The 20967-nt window shown below is 36.8% G+C and overlaps 1 long non-coding RNA gene across 2 annotated transcripts in view; it reads right to left on the reverse strand.

The window, feature by feature from the left end:
* LOC129058153 (uncharacterized) overlaps nucleotides 1-14788 on the reverse strand; it is a 159064-nt gene extending 144276 nt beyond the window's left edge. For both annotated transcript variants that reach the window (XR_008523052.1, XR_008523053.1), the window contains exon 1: nucleotides 14543-14788. This is a non-coding gene — a long non-coding RNA (uncharacterized LOC129058153). The remainder of the gene's footprint in view (nucleotides 1-14542) is intronic.
* Between the last annotated feature and the right edge of the window lie 6179 nt (nucleotides 14789-20967).

The raw sequence follows: 20967 nt of genomic DNA on the forward strand, positions 1-20967 counted from the left end.
AACCCTGGAGGAGGAGGTTTCAGTGGGCTGAGATTGCACCACTGTACTCCAGCCTGAATGACAGAGCGAGATTCCACCTCAAAAAACACAAACAAAAATAAAAATCAAATATGGATATCGAGAATTTATTGAAACAAATTAAACTGGAAACACAATATACTAAAACTTGTGGGATTCAGTAATAGTAGTGTTAAGAGAGAACTTTTAGCAATAATGCCTACATTGAAAAATAGAAAGATGTAAAATAAACAATCTAATTATGCTCCTCAAGGAACAAGAAAAGCAAAAACAATCCTAACCTCAAATTAGTGGAAGAAGAGAAATAATAAAGATCAGGGCAGAACTAAAGGAAATAGGGACTAAAAGAGACAATACAAAGGATCGACAAAATGAAAAGCTGGTTTTTCAAAAAGATAAACAAAATTGATAAACTGCTAGACTAACCAAGACAGGAAGAGATAAGGCACAAATAAAATCAAGGTGACATTTCAAATGATCCTACAGAAAAAGAGAAGATTATCAGAGGCTATTTTGAACAACTATACACTAACAAACTGGAAAACCTGGAGGCAATGATAAATTCCTGGAAACATACAACCTACCAAAGTTGAATCATTAAGATATAGAAAATCTGAACAGATCAATAACATGAAACAAGATTGAATCAGTAATAAAAAGTCTCCCAACAAAGAAAAGTACAGGACTGAATGGATTCACTGTTGAATTCTACCAAATATGTAAAGAACTAATACCATTTATCCTCAAACTATTCCAAAAACTAAAGAGGACAGAATTCACATTCTAAAAAGCTGAGATTACCCTGATATCAAAACCAGACAAAGACACAATAAAAAAAGAAGCCTACAGAACAATATCCCTAATGAACATGGACACAAAAATACTCAACAGAATACTAGCAAACTAAATCCAACAGCTCATCAAAAATATAATACACTGTGATCAAGTGGTATTTATACCAGGGATGCAAAAATGGTTCAACATATATAATCAATAAACGTGATACATCACATCAACAGAATGAAGGACAAAAACCATATGATTATCTCAATGGGTGCAGAAAAAGCATTTGACAAAATTCAGTACACCTTCATGATAAAAACTCTCAATAATCTAGGCACAGAAGGATCACACCTCACAATAATAAAGGCTATATATGACAAACCCACAGTGAACATCACAGTGAATGGGGAAAAGTTGAAAGCCTTTTCTCTAAGAAGTGAAACAAGACGAGAATGTCCACTTTGACTACTCCGATTTAACATAGTATTGGAAGTTATAGCCAAAGCCATCAGGCAAGAAACAAATAATAAAAGCCAAATTGCGCTTCTTCATAGACAACATAATCTTATATATTAAAAAAACAAAAAACTCCACCAAAAATCTCTTAGATCAATGAACAAATTCTGTAAAGTTGTAGGATACAAAATCACAAAATTAGTAGCATTTCTATACTTCAATAATAAAATCACTGAAAAAGAAATAAAGAAGGCAATCCTCTTTACAATTGCTACCAGAAAGAAATACCTAGGAATAAATTTAACCAAGGAGGTAAAAGATCTCTACAAGGAAGACTATAAAAACTGATGAAAGAAATTGAAGAGGACACAAACCAATGAAAAGATATCCCATAGTCATGGATTGGAAGAATTATTAATAACATTGCTAAAATGACCATATTGCCCAAAGCAATCAACAAATTACGTGCAATTCCCTATCAAAATGCTAATGTTATTTTTATAGAAATAGACAAAACAATTCTAAAATTAATATAGAACCAAAAAAGAGCACAAGTAGCCAAAGTAGTCCTATAGGAAAAGAACAAAGCTGGAGGCACCACACTACCTGACTTTAAAAAATACATTACAAGGCTATAGTAACCAAAATAGCATGATATTGGTATTAAAAAAAAAAGACACATAGGCCAATGGAACAGAACCTAGAACCCAGAAATAAATTCACATATTTACAGACACCTGATCTTCAACAAATCTTCCAAAAACGTATATTGAGGAAGGGACACCCTCTTCAATAAATGGTGTGGGAAAAACTGGATAACCATACACAGAAGAATGAAATTGTACCCCTGACATATCCCTGAGATAGGACTCTCTCACCACATACAAAGTCAATTCAAAATGGATTACATACTTAAACATAAGACCCAAAACTATAAAACTACTAGGAAAAAAAAAGTAGAGAAAAGTTTTCAGGACATTAATCTATGCAAAGATTTTATGGCTAAGACTCAAGAGCGAAGACCACCAAAACAAAAATAGATGAAAAAGCTCCTGCAGAGAAAAAGAAGCAATCAACAGAGTGAAGCAACAACCTCTTGAATGGAAGCAATTCAAGATAACACAGAGAAGCTGAGGTACCAGCTCAGCCAGAGTGGGGAAGAGCAACAATCTGGCTCCTGGGGTCCCTAAGTCCAGGCCTAGGTTCTGGCACAGCATTTCTGTTCCTGCTCTGGGGCAGAGGGGAGTCCCCTGCCCTAAAGAGTGAGTCCCAGCCTGGGCAGTTTTTACCACTAGCTTACTGTTGGGCTTTACATGATCATTCCAGTGGCCAGGCAGAATGCCGCATGGGCCAGTGGCGGTGGTACCCACAGGGAGAGGCTCCTCTGCCTATAAAAAGGGTAAGGAAGAGTGAGAACATTATAGCATGGTTTTGAGTGTCAGCTTAGCTGCAGTAGAATTGAATATCAGGCAAATTTCTAAGGTTTCTGGACTCTAATTTCTGGCTCACAGACAGTGTCTCTGAACTCACTCAGGGTCTGGGATAACCAGCTGCCCTGAAAGAAAGAAGACAAACCTGACTGGCTTCACCACCTGCTGACTGCAGAGCCCTAGGGCCATAAGTGAACATAAGTTGTAGCCAGGTAGGGGTTACAGCAGGCCTTGGGCAAGACCCAGTGCCATGCTCCCTCCAGGTCTGACACAATGCAGTCACAGTGGTGATAGCAACAGGAGTGCTTGCATCACCACACCTCCAGTTCCAGGGAGCTCAGCACACAGAGAGAGAGTTCGTTTGTTCGGCAGACAGAAAGTAAAAAGAACAAGAGTCTTTGCCTGGTAATCCAGAGAACCCTTTCAGATCTTAGGAAAGACCACAGAGATCTTATGAAAGACTCTATGAGTCTGCAAAAACTACGGTGATATTGGGGTTGGGGCCAAAGTCCCTTTGAATACATGGAAAGCCTTCTCAACAAAAATGGGCACAAACAAGCCCAGACTCAGAAAATTGTAATAAATACCTAAGTTTTCAATTCCCAGACACCAATGAGCACCTACAAGCATCAAGATCATCCTGGAAAACACAACCTCACCAAATAAACTAAATAAGGCATCAGGGACTAATCCCAGGGAAACAGACATATGACCTTTCAAGCAGAAAATTCAAAATAGCTATTTTGAGGAAACTCAGAGAGATTCAAGATAACACAGAGAAGCAATTGAGAATTCTATTAGATATATATATACCAAAGAGATTGAAAATACACAGTCAGAAGAGACCAAAGAAAAAAGAATAAAAAAAAAAAAAGCATGCCTAAGAGATCTAGAAAATAGCCTCAAAAGGGCAAATCTAAGAGTTATTGGCCTTAAAGAGGGGATAGAGAAAAAGATAGGAGTAGAGAGTTTATTCAAAGGTAGAATATCAGATAACTTCCCAAATCTAAAGATATAAACATTCAAGTACAAGAAGGATACAGAATGCCAAGCGGATTTAACCCACAGAAGACTACCTCGAAGCCCTTAATCAAACTTCCAAAGTCAAAAATAAAGAAAGGATCCTAAAAGCAGCAAGAGAAAAACAAACAAATAACATACAATGGAGCTCCAACACATCTGGCAGCAGACTTTTCAGTGGAACCTTACAGGTCAGGAGAGAGTGTTGTGACATATTTAAAGTGCTGAAGAAAAACTTGTTTATCCAGTGAAAATATCATTCAAATATGAAGGAGAAATAAAGACATTTCCAGACAAAAACTGAGGGATTTTATCAACACCAGACCTACCCTACAAGAAATGCTAAAGAGAGCTCTTCAGTATGAAAGAAAAAGATGTCAATGAGCAAGAAGAAATCATCTGAACATACACAATTCACTGGTAATAGTAAGCACGCAGAAAAACAGAATGTTTTAACACTGTAATTATGGTGTGTAAATTTAGTAAAAAGACTAAATAATGAACCAATAAAAAATAATAACTACAACTAACTTTCCAAGACATAGACAGTAAAATAAGCCCAAAATCTCCTTAAGCTGATAAGCAACTTAGGCAAAGTCTCAGGGTACAAAATCAATGTACAAAAATCACAAGCATTCTTACACACCAATAACAGACAAACAGAGAGCCAAATCATGAGTGAACTCCCATTCACAATTGCTTCAAAGAGAATAAAATACCTAGGAATCCAACTTACAAGGGACGTGAAGGATCTCTTCAAGGAGAACTATAAACCACTGCTCAATGAAATAAAAGAGGATACAAACAAATGGAAGAACATTCCATGCTCATGGATAGGAAGAATCAATATCGTGAAAATGGCCATACTGCCCAAGGTAATTTATAGATTCAATGCCATCCCCATCAAGCTACCAATGACTTTCTTCACAGAATTGGAAAAAACTACTTTAAAGTTCATATGGAACCAAAAAAGAGGCCGCATCGCCAAGTCAATTCTAAGCCAAAAGAACAAAGCTGGAGGCATCACACTACCTGACTTCAAACTATACTACAAGGCTACAGTAACCAAAACAGCATGGTACTGGTACCATACAGAGATATAGATCAATGGAACAGAACAGAGCCCTCAGAAATAACGCCACATATCTACAACTATCTGATCTTTGACAAACCTGAGAAAAATAAGCAATGGGGAAAGTATTCCCTATTTAGTAAATGGTGCTAGGAAAACTGGCTAGCTATATGTAGAAAGCTGAAACTGGATCCCTTCCTTACACCTTATACAAAAATTAATTCAAGATGGATTAAAGACTTAAATGTTAGACCTAAAACCATAAAAAACCTAGAAGAAAACCTAGGCATTACCATTCAGAACATAGGCATCCGCAAGGACTTCATGTCTAAAACACCAAAAGCCAAAATTGACAAATGGGATCTAATTAAACTAAAGAGCTTCTGCACAGCAAAAGAAACTACCATCAGAGTGAACAGGCAACCTACAAAATGGGAGAAAATTTTCACAACCTACTCATCTGACAAAGGGCTAATATTCAGAATCTACAAAGAACTCAAACAAATTTACAAGAAAAAAACAAACAACCCCATCAAAAAGTGGGTGAAGGATATGAACAGACACTTCTCAAAAGAAGACATTTATGCAGCCAAAAGACACATGAAAAAATGCTCATCCTCACTGGCCATCAGAGAAATGCAAATCAAAACCACAATGAGATACCGTCTCACACCAGTTAGAATGGCAATCATTAAAAAGTCAGGAAACAACAGGTGCTGGAGAGGATGTGGAGAAATAGGAACACTTTTACACTGTTGGTGGGACTGTAAACTAGTTCAACCATTGTGGAAGTCAGTGTGGCGATTCCTCAGGGATCTAGAACTAGAAATACCATTTGACCCAGCCATCCCGTTACTGGGTATATACCCAAAGGACTATAAATCATGCTGCTATAAAGACACATGCACGCGTATGTTTATTGTGGCACTATTCACAATAGCAAAGACTTGGAACCAACCCAAATGTCCAACACTGATAGACTGGATTAAGAAAATGTGGCACATATACACCATGGAATACTATGCAGCCATAAAAAATGATGAGTTCATGTCCTTTGTAGGGACATGGATGAAATTGGAAATCATCATTCTCAGTAAACTATCGCAAGGACAAAAAACCAAACACCGCATGTTCTCACTCATAGATGGGAATTGAACAATGAGAACACATGGACACAGGAAGGGGAACATCACACTCTGGGGACTGTCGTGGGGTGGGGGGAGGGGGGAGGGATAGCATTAGGAGATATACCTAATGCTAAATGGCAAGTTAATGGGTGCAGCACACCAGCATGGCACATGTATACATATGTAACTAACCTGCACATTGTGTACATGTACCCTAAAACTTAAAGTATAATAATAATTTTAAAAAAAAGAAAAAAAAGACATAAAGATAAACAATAAAAAATTAAAAAGTGGGGGAAGATGTTAAATTGTAGAGTTTGTATTCGTTTTTTATTGTGTTTGGTTTGTGTTTGTTTATGCGATCAGTGTAAATTAGTTATCAGTTTAAAATAATGGGTTATAAGATAGTATTTGCAAGCCTCATGGTAACCTCAAATCAAGAAAATAAAATAAATATACACACACAAAAAGTAACAGATTAAATTATATAACCAGAGAAAAATGCCTTCACTAAAAGGTAGACAGGAAAGAAGGAAAAAAAGATCACATAACAACCAGAAAACAACCAAATGGTAAGAGTAAGCTTCTACCTAAATAATAGGATTAAAAGTAAATGTACTAAACTCCCCAATCAAAAAACATAGAGTGGCTGAATGAATTTTAAAACAAGGCCCAATGATCTTGCCTACAAGAAACATACTTTACCTATAAAGATAGACTGAAAATAAATGGATGGAGAAAGATGTTCCATGCCAAAGGAAACCAGTAAAGATAGGAGTAGCTATACTTATAATAGACAAATAGACTTCAAGACAAAAACTATAAGAAGAGTAAAAGAAGGTCATTATGTAATGATAAAGAGGTCAACTTAGAAACAGGATGTAACAATTGTAAGCATATATGCACCCGAAACTAGAGCACTCAGATATATAAAGCAAATATTATTAGAGTGAAAGAGAGAGATAGACCTCAATACAGTTAGAGCTGGAAACTTCAAAACCCAGCTTCCAGCATTGGACATATCTCCCACACAGAAACTCAACAAAGACACATCAGACTTAGTCTGCACTATAGACTGAATGGACCCAATAGATGTTTGCAGAACATTTCTTCAAAAGGTTGCAAAATAGAAATTTTTCTCCTCAGCACATGGATCATTTTCAAGAATAGACCAAGATCATTAAAGATCACTCCCAATAATAGATCATATGGTAGATCACAAAAACATCATGAGGCTCAAAAGTTTCAAAAAATTGAGATATTATCCAGCATCTTCTCTGACCACAATGGAATAAAACTAGAAACTAGCAACAAGAGGAATTTGGAAACTATAGAAGCACATGGATATTAAACAATATGCTCCTAAATGACAAGTCAGTCAGTGAATAAATTAAGAAGGAAATTGAAAAAAATTCTTTAAACAAGTGATCATGGAAACACAACATAATGAAAATCTGTGAAATACAGTGTGAAAGCAGTGCTAAGAGAGAAATTTATAGCTGTAAGTGCCTACATCAAAAAAGAAGATAAACTTCAATTAAATAACCTCATGACATGTTTAAAGAATTAGAAAGGCAAGAGGAAACCCATCTCAAAATTAGTAGAGAAAAGGAATAATAAGGATCAGAGGAGACATAAATAAGTTTTAAATGAAGAACATACAAAGGATCAATGAAACAAAAAGTTGGTTCTTTGAAAAGAGAAAAAATATTGACAGACCTTTAGCCAGACTAAAAGGAAGAAGACCAAATAAATAAAATCAGAGATTAAAAAGGAGACATTACAACTGATATTGCAGAAACTCAAAGGGTGATTAGTGGCTACTATGAGCAACTTTATGCCAGTAAATTGAAAAATCTAGAGGAAATGAGTAAATTCCTAGACACACATGGCCTACCAAGATTGAACCATAAAGAAGTCCATAACCTGAACAGATCAATAACAAGTAATGAGATCAAAGCCATAATAAAAAGTCTCCCAGCAAAGAAAAGCCTGGGACCTGATAGATTTACTGCTGAATTCTACCAAACATTTAAAGAAGAACTAATGCCAATCCTACTCAAGTTTTTCCAAAAAATAAAGGAAGAGGAAATTCTTCCAAATTCATTGTACAAGGCCAATATTACTCTGATACCAAAAGAAAGACACATTAAAAAAAAAACACTACAGACCAATATCTCCGATGAATATTGATGCAAAAAATCATCAAGAAAATACTAGCAAACCAAATTTAGCAACACATTAAAAGATTATTCATCTAAAACAAGTGGGATTTATCCCAAGAATGCCAGGATTGGTCAACATATACAAATCAACCAATTTGATACATCTGATCAATAGAATGAAGGACACAATCATGTGATAGTTTTAATTGATGCTGAGAAAGCTTTTGATAAAATTCAACATTGCTTCATGATAAAACCCTCAAAAAATTAGTATAGAATAAACACCTCAACAAAATCGAAGCCATACAGGACAGACTCACACATAGTAATCATGGTAAATAGTGAAAAACTGAAAGCCCTTTCTTCAAAATTAGGAAAACAACAAGGATGCCCACTTTCACCACTGTTATTCAACATAGTACTGGAAGTCCTACCTAGAACAATCAAACAAGAGAAATAAATAAAAGACATCTAAATTGGAAAGAAAAAGGTCAAATTATCATTGTTTGCAGATGATATGATCTTATGTTTGGAAAAACCTAAAGACTCCACAAAAAACTATTAGAAGATAAACAAATACAGTGAATTTGCAGAATGCATGATCAGCATACAAAAACCAGTAGCATTAGCATTTTTTATACCAACAGTGAACAATTTGAAAAAGATATTTTAAAATTTTCATTTTCAATAGCCACAAATAAAATTAAATACCTAAGATTTAACCAAAAATGTAAAAAAATCTCTACAATAAAAACTATAAAACATTGATGAAAGAAATTAAAGAGGACACCAGAAAAGGGAAAGATATTTTATGTTCATAAATTGGAAGAATCAATATTGTTAAAATGTCCATACCACACAAAGTAATCTGTAGATTTAATGCAATAATGATCAAACTGCCAATACATTCTTCCCACAAATAGAAAATACAGTCCTAAGATTTATATAGAACCACAAAAGACCCAGCATATCCAAAGCTCTCCTGAGCAGAAAATCAAAACTGGAGGAATCACATTACCTGGCTTCAAATTATATTACAGAGCTACAGTACTCAAAACAGCATGATACTGTCATAAAAACAGATAGACCAATGGAACAGAAGAGAGGACCCAGAAACAGATTCATACACCTGAATTCATTTTTGACAGAGATGCCAAGAACATGCATTGGAGAAAGAACAGTCTCTTCAATAAATGATGCTGGGCAAACTGGATATCCATATGCAGAATAAAACTTGACCCCTATCTCTCCCTGTTTTTAAAATCATAAATATTTCACTCTCAGTATACGTTTAATTAACCCCATCTCTCATTATACATGAAATCAAATAAAAATAAATTAAAGACTTAAATCTAAGACCTTGAACTATGAAAGTACTACAAGAAAACATTGGAGAAACTCTTCAGGTCAGGGAATCAAAGCAAAAATGGACAAATGGGATCACATCAAGTTACAAAGCTTCTGCACAGCAAAGGAAACAATTAACAAAGAGACAACACACAGAATAAGAGGAAATATTTACAACCTACCTATCTGATAAGGGATTAATAACCAGAATATATAAGGAGCTCAAACAACTCTATAGGAAAAAATTCTAATAATCCAATCAAAAAATGAGCAAAAGATTTGAATATATATTTCTCCAGAGAAGACATACAAATGGCAAACAAGCATATGAAAAGTGCTCAACATCATTGATCATCAGAGAAATGCAAATCAAAACCACACTGAGATATCATCTCACCTCAGTTAAAATGACTTTATCCAAAAGACAGGCAATAACAAATGCTGGTGGAAAAAAGGGAACCCTCGTACACTGTTGGTGGGAGCATCAATTAGTACAACCACTATGGAGAACAGTTTGGAGATTCCTCAAAAAACTAAAAATCAAGCTACCATATGATCCAGCAATCCCACTGCTGGCTATATACCCAAAAGAAGAGAAATAAGTATATTGCAAAGATATCTGCACTCCCATATTTGTTGCAGCACTGTTCACAATAGCCAAAATTGGGAAGCAACCTAATTGTGCATCAACAGATGAGTGGATAAAGAAAATGTGGTACTTACACACAGTAATGAACCACTCACCCATAAAAAGAATGAGATTCTATCATTTCCAACAATGTGGATGGACTTGGAGATCATGGTGTTAAGTTAAATAATCCAGGAACAGAAAGACAAACATCACATGTTCTTACTTATTTGTGGGATGTAAAAATCAAAGCAGTGAAACACATGGAGATAGAGAGTACAAGGAGAGTTACCAGAGGCTGGGAAGGGTAGTAGGGGGTGGAGAGGAGGTGGGAATGGTGAATGAGTATGAATAAAATAGTTTGAAAGAATGAATAATACCTAGTATTTGACAGCACAACAGGGTGACTATAGTCAATAATAATTTCATTGTACATTTTTAAATAACTAAAAGTATAATTTGATAGTTTGTAACACAAAGAATAAATGCTTGAGGAGATGGATACCTTATTTTCCATGTTGTGATTATTAATGTATTTTTTCATGCCTGTTTCAAAATATCTTATGTACTGCATAGATATATACACCTACTATGTACCCACAAAAATTAAAAATAAAACAATTTATTAAAAAATAGAATAAAATTATGTCATTTGCAGCAACACGGATAGAACTGGAGGTCATTGTTAAGTGAAATAAGCCAGGCACAGAAAGACAAATACTGCATGTAGTCACTCATATGTGAGAGCTAAAAACCTTTGTCTCATTGATAGAGAACAGAAAGATAGATACCAGAGACTGGGAAAGGTGGGTGTGGGAAGGATGAGGAGAGGTTGGTTTCAGGTACAGACACACAGACAGAAGAAATGCTTGATAGCAGAGTGGAGTGACCATACTTAGCAACAATATTATGTATGTATTTAAGTAATTAGAAAAGAGGACTTGAAATGATATCGATGCCCTGACTTGATCATTACACATTCTATGCATGTAACAAACGCTCACATGTACCCCATAAATATGTAAAATATTATGTATCCATAAAATAGAAAATATATATATACAAAACGTAAAGAAAATTCTGCAATAAAACTGATGATCTTTAAAAAGGAAAAGACACTTTTAAACACTTTATTTATGCAGCACTTTCCTTACATTCTCTTCCATAACTGTGTGCTCCTGACATCTGGCCTGAACCCACCCCCAGCAGGAGCAGACTCTCTTTTTAAAAGCACAATCAATTATAGTGCACTTCCAATCTTTCATGCTCCGATCTCAGTCTAGCTAACTCAAAAATGATACACTAGAAAATGGTAATTAAAATTTGGAATTGGAGTCGAAGGGATTGCAAATATTAATAAGCAGACAGACTACCTACGACCTAATATAAATTCACTCTGTGTTCGCACAGAAGTGAAAATTAAGTAATCCGACCCCATTAAAAGACTAAAAGCAAAACCTATTTTATTCCACAGACATGAAAGATCTATGCTTCTGATACAAAGCTATCTTAACAGAAAAGCAAAATTGAGATAATCACAAGAGACTGGGCGTTCATCATACAAAAATTTTCATTTCAGCTTTGTGTTGCCATGCTTAGAAGATAGACGACTTTCCACCAGGATAAAAAGTGCTTGCAAAAATATATACCATGTCTCTTTCCTGACAGTATGAATGATGGTGAAACCTGGCCATGCACAGAAGCCTAACTATTCTCTGGATACCATGGATAAAAGCAGCTTGAACTAGTACCAAAATGAGCATTACAAACACTGCAGGTGTCTCTCAAATCGAGCCCTCATTTTCCAAGCAATTAATGCTGATTCAAGCCAATAGGACAATAACAAGGGGCTACACCTAGAAGAGCCTGCTGTTTCATACAACTGTGTCTGTTAAAACAGCTCAGCCACAAATCCTGGACAAGAGATCTCCTGCGGTGTGTGAGCAGCATGGAGGAGCCATAATCCCGCTATCCCTGTGAGTCTGGGGGTCAAACAGTGACAATTATTCATTCTGGTAATTAACTCCTGCCTCCTGGGAAAGAACAGGGCTCTCTTCTACTTCAGACATAACACACACACACACACACACACACACACACACATCATTGATAATAAATATTACCAAAAACCACTGAAAGAGAAAGCAAACTTACAACAAGAGCAGCCCAGTCACAACCAACATCAGGTATATTATAACAAGAAGAATGAGGATATATCAGATAGATCTGTTATTATGGTTTATAACAGGAAGTATATATTTTAGGGCCAGGCATGGTGGCTCAGGCCTGTAATCACGGCACTTTGGGAGTCCGAGGCGGGTGGATCACTTGAGGCCAGGAGATTGAGACCAGCCTGGCTAATACGGTGAAACCCCATCTCTACCCAAAATACAAAAATTAGCCAGGCGTGGTGGCACATGCCTGTAACTCCAGCTACTTGGGAGGCTGAGGCACCAGAATTGTTTGAACGTGGGCGGCAGAGCTTGCAGGGAGCTGAGATTGCGCCACTGTACTCTATCCTGGGTGACAGAGAGAGACTCTGTCTCAAAAAAAAAAAAAAAAAAAGAAGAAGAAATATGTGTTTTCGGCTTTGTTCCCAGTTCCTTAAACAGTGCTCCTAATTCCCTGGGATTTTCTGAGTGCTAAGAGTACCTTGTTCTAATGAGCTGACTCTTGGTGGACTCCTGTGTGAGCAGTTACCAGAAAGACCGGACCATGATTAGAAGCTTGAAAGTTTCATCCCCAAGCCCCATCCCCCAGGAAAGGGAGAGGAGCTGGAGACTGAGCTAATATTGATCATGCCTATGATGAAGCCTCCATAAAAATCTCTGCAGAGTTTGGAGAGCTTCTGAGTTGGTGAACAAGTACCATGTTCCAGGAGGGTGGCCCACTCCATCTCAACCAAGATAGAAGCTCCTGTGCTGGAGACCCTACAGAACCTCACTCCTTTAAACTCTCCTTTGCAATTAACTGCCAATAGTAAATAAACCATTTCTCTGGCACCTGTGAGCCACTCTAGCAAATTATAGAACCTAGGAAGGGGATCATAGAAACCTCCGATTAGTAGCCAAGTTGGACAGGAGTTGTGGGTCACCTGGAGACCTTGTATTTGCAATTGGCTTCTGAAGTGGGGGCAGTCTTGTGAGACTGAGCCATCAGCCTGTGGGGTCTGTGCTAACTCCAGTTAGTGTCAGAATTGAGATGAATACTAGGACACCTGATTGGTGTTCCCAGAGAACTGAAGAACTCCTTAGGGTGAGGGAACTCTTATAAGTGTTGGTGACCTGAAGGGTTGTGACAGCACAAAAGAGAGAGCAGCTTGTTCTTCCTTGTACATCTGGGGTCACAAGTGAGATATTAAGAGTCCTATGTGTATAGGAGAAACTGTTTTTTCCACCTCTCAATATCACCCTTCATTTTAGCTCATTTTCTGACAATCAATTTAACACCCACATGAAATAAGGCTCCTATTTTTGGTTTAATCTTGACAACAATAACAACAAAATCTCTGATTCGGTCACCAATAATAATTTGTTGAGACCTAATTTACACCTGCCACTCCTCTGGGCACAGGGAAACGACAGGGAGCCAATCTGAGTCTGGATTCAGGGCACTCACAGTCCAATGGGCTCAGCCCAGTGAGACCGTCTCCAGCTACACAAGACAGCGCACGGTATGTCTATGTCAATAAGAGCTATAGCAAAAGGAGAGTTGTGCAGGGGCTAGGGTGTGCTGTTGTGGGGTCAGTAATAGGGTTGCCCAAATGTCACCTTTCAATGGAATGGAGGCCGGGAGACAGGGACACCAGCCTGTCTAAGCAGTAAGTGAGTAGAGGCAGAGAAAACAAGGTGAGGGCAAGTGTGGGAAAGAAATAAAGAGGTAGTGGAATGGGTGGGAAGGAGAAGGGGACAAATAGTAGCCTTGTGAACCTTTGTAAAGACCTCAACTTTGTATTCTTAGTAAGAGGGAAAACAGCCACGGCTGGGCTGTGAACAAAGGCATGGAAGGACCCAGCACCCCACATCTCGTGCGTTAGGATGATGGAAGGGTAATAAAATGGAGCAAATCTGAAGCAAACAGGAGCAGACTACCTGACCCCCAGGTGTAGATCCAAGTATGTTTGGCCTGAACCTCATGCAATTTCAGAGTGTGGGGGACTTCTATAAGAAGACAGGATACGGATTTATAAACAAAAATTAATAAAAGTGCATTTTCAGAATAAGAAATCACAAGAAATTTCAAACATAACGACTTTAAATAACACAAACATCACATAACAGTTTTTAAAAACATTGCTTCCTTAATGAAGTGCTCGAAACACCCGTTTCTTTTTTCTTTTCCCCGATAGTTTTGACTGCATACTCTTGGTCACCTCTTCATACAACAACACTTTAGTAACATTTTCTCTGTGGACAGATTTAACAGATAATTTAGTCATTTCTCTAATATTATGGGTTAAATTGTATGCCCCCAAATATGGCAAAGTCCTAACTTACAGTATCTCAGAATTGTTGCAGATGTAATTAGTTAGGTTCAGATAAGGTCATACAGGAGTAGGGTGAGCCCCAATTCAATATGAGTGATGCCCATGTGAAGTCACAAAGCCACAGGAGAAGATCCTACGAAGATGGAGGCAGAGACCAGTGTTACTTTGACACAGCCAAGGAACATCTGGGGATATCAGATGCTCCAAGAGGCAAGGAGGGACCCCCCCTTAGAAGCTTCAGAGGAAGTGTGGCTGTGCCATCACCTTGATTTCAGACTTCTAGAACTTCTCCAGAACTGTGACACAATAAGTTTCTATTGCTTTAAGTTACCCATTTTGTGATATGTTTTAATGGAGGCTCTGGTAAACTAATACATCTCATATGATTGATCAAAATTTGCTTTTTATTATAGGGAACTTAGAAAACATACTTTTTCGCTATTAGTAATGTGATGGAAAAATTTAGTATTTTTGTTGACTTTGAAAAAAACTCCTATCAAGTCCTTTGCATATTGAGATGTTACAGATAATTTAATGTGATGTATATTACACACATTGCATTATTAAAAATTCTTGACAGAAAAGAACATTTGTTTTGACCAGGTATCAATGAGAAACAAGTCTTTCACTTAAAAAGTTGCAGTCTGATGACTGGAAAGATTTGACACAGATTAGGTCTGGTCTCCATGAACTTCAAGTTTTGTTTCCCCTCCTCCACCTAGTTTTTCAGAGTACCAGGAGCATGATTCACATTCACATTGCAGCACAGTCTCTGGCCCAGCATATTCACAGCTGAGCCAGAGACTGTGAGTTGGCATATTGGGTGGTAGATATCTGGTGAGTTGGCATAGTGGGTGGTAGAAAGTTCTTGGAAGCCATTTCTGCACTTGGAGCAGCCAGAAGGAATTTGACTCTACCCCAGAAATGACTGAGAACCATGATATTTACATAGCACCAAACCCAACCTATATGTATCCCCAACTTAATTTACTCTCAGCTAGATCTCCAAAGTGACCTTCTCCCCTCCTATACTTTTGAGTGGTAGGGTAAGTATGACTGAGAATAAATTACAGTGGAAAGAGGCAGTGGTCTTGCCAACCAAAATTAAATATATTACTTTTACAACTTGTACAAATCATATGAATAAACTAGTCCTTTGAAAGACCTCTGTGCAAGTGAGGGGCAGTGAATCTTGTATCTCATTAGCCTTACAGTAAATTTGCTTTTGCATCTCCCATTTGCTGTTAGGGACCTGGCAGTTGTTTTAAGGGCACCATGGTTTGAATGCCCAGACTTGCAGATTTGCCCTGTTCTTCAATTTTGCACAGTGACTTACAAAGCACAGTGTATATCAGCATCGTTGTTCAGGGTTATGTCTATGAAATACATACTTTTTAAGTAATTTAAGAGATGTTTTAAGAAAATCATCAGAAGATAACTCCCACCCCATGTAAGAGGAAACTCTACATAGGCTCCCTTCTACAATCAAATCCTTCTGCAAATTAGCAGTGGAATGTGTCCTCTAAAAGAATGATATTGGAGCTATGTGTATTAGTCTGTTCACATGCTGCTAATAAAGACATACTCGAGACTGGGTAATGTATAAAGGAAAAAAGTTTAATTGACCCACAGTTCTGCAGGGCTGGGGAGGCCTCAGGAAACTTACAATTATGGCAGAAGGGGAAGCAAACATGTCCTTCACATGGTGGCAGCAAGGAGAAGTGCCAAGCAAAGCAAGGAAAGGCCCCTTATGAAACCCTCAGATCTCATGAGAACTCACTCATTACCATGAGAACAACAGCATGGGGGTAACCTCCCCATGATTCAATTACCTCCCACCAGGTCCCTCCCATGACACATGGGGATTATAGGAATCACAGTTCAAGATGAGATTTGGGTGAGGACACAGCCAAACCATATCACCATATAACTTTAAATAGGGTTAAAAAAGAAATAGTCTTCACTTGCTGATATTAGAAGGTGGATAGCCTTTGCTCATCTTTGTTTTTGTTTTTCAAGTGTTGAAGCCACATCAGACACAGAGCAATTTGCACATAATCTTGTTTCCCAGGTGAGTAAAGGTGGAATGTTCAACATTAAAGATGAAACAATTTATTGAAAAGTTTACATTTTTATGTTATATGAGAATAAGTGTCACAATTTAGAATTTATAGTATTATAATACTACAAAAATATTTTAGTCTAAAATGTCTTCTGGTAAGTGAGGGACTAAATAACTTAAGTCACTTGCCCAAGGTCACAGAATAAGATATTTGTTTTCAAAACACCTGCTAATGGTAATAGAAAAATAATAGTAATAATAATAAATACATAAATTATGTAGGTCTTAACAATCACAAAATGACATTCTTAATCAGTGGGAAAACTTTCTCTGTGCTGCTCAAGTTCAACAGAATGCCCATGGGACCTGTAATTACAGTGACTCATCCCTAAAAAAGTTATTGTGAGTAGTCACTGTTCCTACAATAAGGCAATGGTTTTGCTTATAAAATTTCCCTGAAGTTAAACCAATTTAGAGGTGGTGAGTTTGGATGCAGAAATTATTACATCAGGTAAATCCATCAACAAAGCATTTAAACACGATGGATTTTATGTTTTCCTCTACTTTTTAAAGACTCCTTCTGCTTTTTCATTTAACCACATTGTTTATCTACACAGATATTTCTATCCTGTAGAAATCATGAGCTTGATTAATCATATTATGACCTTATCAAAGAAAAAATATACTATAATCACTGGATACTGAAAAGAATCTTAGAAATAAATCTGATTCAAACTCTTTATTTTAGAGATTAGGACAATAAAACAACAGAAATGACTTTCCCAAAATTGCATTATGGAATGTAGACTGGGACTTAAATCATCTGTTCACTGTGATCTTTCTGCTGTCTTTCTCTCCTGTGTTAGACAGATAGGTTGATCGTCCTAGAACTTTGGTTTCAAGCTGTCATCTCCTTTCCTGCAGGATAAAATTCATACTCTTAAGCCTCATACTCAAGACTCACCCCAATTTGATTGAGGTTATTGCATTAATCATACTCCCAATTTCTTCTCAACATAAATATGCCACTAAATGCAGTTTCTTTTATTTTCACAGACTGTGCCTTGAAGTCTGTGCTAGGTTACAGATTAGATTAGAAAGATCTATTAGACTGACAAGAATGCCTTATAAACAAGGCGCTAAGAAAAAAGATTTTAACTATTATATCAATTAAGTTAGAAAGAGGTATGTTCATAAAATTCAAAAATAAATGGATCCTGTGTCAGAGAGTTCTGCAATGTTGTAAAGCAGAAAACTGAGAGATGAAAAGAAAATAGCCTATAAACAAGCTGGCATCAATAATATTTCATTATCAAAATAGGTGGCACCAGGAAGAGAGTATATTTCAAAAGAGTGTGTCAAGGTTAGCCTTCAAAAGTTTTGAATGAAAAGTGGAACCATGCAGGAAGGTAATTCCTCATGAAGATGTCTGGATCTGTATTCAAGATATCAGACAGAACTAAATGAGATGAATAGGAGCTTGAATTCCAGATAAGGAGACAAAGATAATGACCCAGGGCCAGGCTCAGATAACCAAGCACCACTGCTGACAAGACGATGACGGCTGAAACCATGATGGTGTCACCTTTAACTCTGGTCTTCTTAGTCATGTGTAATTAAAATTGGCAGGTATTTCTGAAGGCAGACAAAGGTATTTCCTATTTCTAATATCGCTGGTAGCCAAGGGTCATAGAAGTTTGAAGCAAAACATCAAAGCAAACACACACACACATAATTATATTATGGCTCGACATCAACCATTGTCTTTTCTTCTCTATTCAAATTCTATCCTTCCTTTTTTTTCTTTCTTTTTTTTTTTTTTGGTCAGGGAAGAGAGAGAGATTTGTGCTACTTGCTTTGTATACATGCTTTTCTTTGGCTGGTTTCATCATTGATATTTGTAGTGTTTTAAAATCTTTTACACAATCTTTTTTTTCAGAGAGGAGATTCAAAATGGGAAAAAATAAAACCAAAGAGCAAGGCCAAAATTAGGTTTAAATGTGCTGGCATCTGGCTAAAAAAAAGTAGAGTTCCACCAAGTTTATTAGTATTAAAAAGAAAATATAATTTGGGGAGGCTTTCCATTACTTCTATATGAACACATCTAAATTTAGGAAAGTGAAGAGGGCCTAGACACTTAAAAGGAGGGCTCTTCCCATAGTGGGCTCTGAATAAAAATATTGCTGAGGGTCAGAACAACCAAGAAAAGCAGGAAGAAAAGAGCAAAAGATATTTATCAGAAATGTTCATAAAATCAACAGGATGCCAATAAAGTTGTATCACCTTCAGTTTCAATGTAACCGTGAGTGAAATATTCTAGACATGGCTGGTTAACATGTCTTCTTAAATGGAAAAAAATGGAGGAGTATCAATTAGGTATCAATAATATTTATTGAAGCAAGTGTTACAAATTTTTCATATTTAGAGTGTATTCCGTACATTTTTAATATAGAAAGAGTGGTTATATTCTTATAACACAGAGGTATTCGCATTTTTAATATTAAAGAGTAATTGAGATATTTAAGTTTAATGAATAAGAAACACAATTCTTCGGCAGCATTATGGTGTTAATTTTTAGATTTTTCTCCCTAAAAGCTAGAATTTAAGAAAACAACCACTTCCCTTTGAGTTATGAAACCACATTTGTAAGTTCTGCGTAAGGTGAGAGTTTTCTATTTGTCTTTGCATATAAGTTGTGTCCGACTGACTCCCGTTATTAAGCTGTCCCCAGCTCACAGCACATCAGGACTACTCCCTTGCTTCAAGCCAAGCTCAGCTCATACAAAATTAGTATGTACAAGATGAGCAACATCAATCTAGTACAAAGAGGCGAAATAGAATATGAAAGCAAGGCACATGCTGAGGCATCTGCTTCAAACTGTTTGGACTCCTGGCCTTCCAGGGGTATTTGCCAAACATGTGGAAATATTAACTGAAGTAAGATTTATGCCTACTCGCTCCTCTCTGTCTGCTGCACACTTCTTCCATGAAGTAAATCTGTTTTCTAACTTCAGTCTGTCTGATGACCAGGCAAGAAGACAGAAAAAAGCCTAGATAGGTTTTTAATCAAAGGGAAATATCAATCCTTCACTTGATCCAAATATAGAAACTTTGAAGAGAAAAATAAAATCCTCGTATTATTTCTAGTTAAACATTATTTGTGGTCCTTTGAAGACACTGTATTTTCTTATTTGCAAAATTGGCCTACTTTAAGAGTTCTTTGTTGAGTCCCTAAAAGAACAGAATGTCTTGTTCATTTACATACAGTAAACAGATGTCCCCTCCAAGCAGCACAACATTGGGAAATAATTTTGAAACTCAATCCATTCATTGTAGCTTTGGAAATCCTGGCTAACAAGAATCCCAAAAGGATGCACTGCCAGTTGTTTATATGAGTGGATTATGTTATAAAAACATGTTTATGAGAGATCATTCATCTTTTGTTTCCTGCATACTGAGTTTCAGTTTAACTCCTATTTCACAGACAAGTGTTATGGGCTTCTATTATTTATCTATTTGTGTTGTGATAAAACTGGAATTCATAAACAGACTGGCAGTATACATGTCAAGCTTTCTTTATTGTCCTGGTTCAGCTTTACTTCGGAAGTTGAAAATAAAATCTGAAAGAGAAATACTTTCTTCCATAGGTCATTGTTTAATCTTCATTGGTCTGGTAGAGATCATTTTCTCTGTGTCTTTATTCTGGAAATTATGGGAAAAAATCTTCCAACTGCTCTGGATTTTTTTTTCATTCTCATCAATTATCTTGGCAAGTCAGCTATGTATTATTTGAATCCCAAATGGTACAATAATTTGTACCTTAATGTTGAAAGTCAGCAGATCCTAGAGTAGAAAGTAACAATGGATATAAAACATTACTCTATGGAATAATTGCTAAGGTATTCATAGGTTTGTTTTGATTTATTTTGTTTTAACAACCTAGCAAACTAGGTTCACCAAAACCAAGCAAACATGAATATGCAAACTAATTGTAAAACTGAGGAAATATACAGAAACTACTTCCCTTGCTCTGGTTCTGACGTCTCATGTCAGGGGAAGAAGACACATCCTAAAACAATCCTAGAATAAGATCCTTAGTGAAAGTTGGTTTTGTGCTCTCAGATGGTTTCCCAAGAAAGTCTCCACTCTAGAATTTACCTAATAGCTGTTTTATTAACTGGGAAGTTAGCATTTGCTTTATTGGTGAGATCTCTTTAAAGATTAAAATGGCCGTGGGTGGTGGCTCATGCGTGTAATCCCGGCACTTTGGGAGCCCGAGGTGGGCGGATCACCAGCAGTTAGGAGATCAAAACCAGCTTGGCTAACATGGTGAAACCCCATCTCTACTAAAAATACAAAAATTAGCCAGGCAT

Source organism: Pongo abelii, chromosome 11 (genome assembly GCF_028885655.2).
Source record: "Pongo abelii isolate AG06213 chromosome 11, NHGRI_mPonAbe1-v2.0_pri, whole genome shotgun sequence".
Classification (NCBI taxonomy): domain Eukaryota; kingdom Metazoa; phylum Chordata; class Mammalia; order Primates; family Hominidae; genus Pongo; species Pongo abelii.